We start from the raw sequence: 2315 nt of genomic DNA, 5'->3' as shown, positions 1-2315 counted from the left end.
AGAAAGAGAAAACAAAAAAAGGAAAAGAAAAAATGAAGAAAAAAAAATAGTAATAGAAAATAGAAAAAAAAAAAAAGGAGAAATAACAAAAAGAAAAAAAATACAAAAGAAAAAAGAGAAAAAAAAATTAAAACATAGTTCACACTTGTATATGTGTTGGCTAGTTTGCACAAATGAAAAAAAGAAGAGAAAAATAAAAAGAAAAAAATGGAGAAAAAATATATATATATAAAAAAAAGAAGGAAAAAAATAAAAAAAAAAAAAGGAAAAAAAAAGTAATAGAAAATAGATATAAAAAAAGGAGAAAAAAAAAGAAAAAAAAATACAAAAGTAAAAAACAAAACGAAAAAGAAAAAATTGAAACATAGTTATGAAAAAGAAAAAATGAAAAAAGAAAAGAAAGACAAAACGAAAAAAAAAAATGAAGGAAAATACTGAAAAGGAAAAAACAGAAAGAAAGTAATAGAAAATAGAGAAAAAGAAAAAATACATGAGAGAGACTATGAATTGTAATCATGAAAAATTAATAGGTAAGAGGAGACTATGAATTGTAATTAATTGAAACTAGTCTAAATAACGTAATTAGAAGTCAATATTGTCTAAGTTATGTAATTATATAAACGGACAATTTTGATAAATCTCAACAGTCTACTATCTAATTATATCCTATTTCTATTCTTTTCAAAATTACATGAAATTTTAAATTTTGAACTGGCCGAATACATTACTTAGGGTCACGATACATTATTTAGCCGGTGTCAGGATACATTACTTAGGGTCAAAATACATTATTTAGCCGATTCTGCAATGTATCTTTCCGATTTCATAATGTATCGTGATCCTAAATGATGTATCACACCCCTAAGTAATGTATTGTGGTATAAATTAAAATCAAAGATTTTTGTAATTATTATAAGGAGTTGAAATTTTAGATAGTAATGATAAGTTAAGGTGTGTTATTAGATAATTTCTCCTTAAATATCAAAAGCCCAAATTACTTACGTCCGTCAATAATTTTAAATTAGGATAAATTACATAAATTTCATACGTAAGAGACTATATTACCTAATATCCCTTACTTTTTTAAAATTTACATAAAATCCCATTTTTCAACTTTACTTTTGATACATGTTAAGAAAACCCCACATCCTATTTTTACTCAATTATTAACTCATTCAAGATTTTCTTCCCTAAAATATCTCCCTAATTATCAATAATTAAATCATCTTCCTTTCTAATTTTTTCTCTTCCATAAATGCTTAAATCATCTTCCTTCCTGATTTTTTTCACCTCCATTAATGCATGCAGTTTTTTTTCTCTTCTAAAATCTCTCTCATTTTTCTAAAAAAAATCTATTGATACATATATAAATTTATTTAGTTATTCATACATATATATTTTTTTAATGGTGATTCATATGAATGATAAATATGATATCATTATATGGGTATTATAGTGATTTATACGATAGATACATTTTGTATGATTTTAACGGATGATACATATGATATTAATGAGTGATACATATTGTATTATGGTGATTCATATGGTAGATACAATTACTTATTTCAATTATTGGGTGATTCATATGATAGTAGTGGGTGATATATATGGAATTATGGGTGATTCATATGGTAGATACAATTATTTATTGCAATTATTGAGTGATTCATATATATGGTATTATGGTGATTCACATGGTAGATACAATTATTTATTTCAATTATTGAATGATTAAAATGATATTAATGGGTGATATATATGGTATTATGGTGATTCAGATGGTAGATACAATTATTTATTTCAATGATTGAGTGATTCATATGTTATTAATGAAAGGTAATGGTGTAGTCAGTGTAAGAAACAAAAGTAATAATATTTAAAAAAAAAGACTAAAAACAGAATCGAAACATAATTAAAATTAAATCTAAAAAAAAGCAAAATAAAATTAAAGACGAAATTAAAGACGAAAAAAGAGTAAAAAAAAATAAAATAAAATATCTTTCATAATTAAAGACGAAAAAAGAGAAACATGATTAAAACACCTAAATTAAATTTAAAAAAAAGAGAAAAATTAGATATCTCTCCTCAAAAAAAATAATACAATGAATAAAAGATAATTTATTATTTCCTTAAATAAATATCTTGTTAGTTTTAAATGTATCACTTTTTTATATGTATCACCATATAACATATGTATCACCATTTCAAAAAATTAAAATAAAATGTAATTAATAAAATAGTCAAAATTTTATGTAAGTTACCCATTAAATTATTACAAAAAAAAAATAAGGAGCAATAGAATCACCTTGCCT

This window comes from Capsicum annuum, chromosome 1 (genome assembly GCF_002878395.1).
Source record: "Capsicum annuum cultivar UCD-10X-F1 chromosome 1, UCD10Xv1.1, whole genome shotgun sequence".
NCBI classification, from domain to species: domain Eukaryota; kingdom Viridiplantae; phylum Streptophyta; class Magnoliopsida; order Solanales; family Solanaceae; genus Capsicum; species Capsicum annuum.
Note: the sequence above shows the minus strand (reverse complement) of the source record.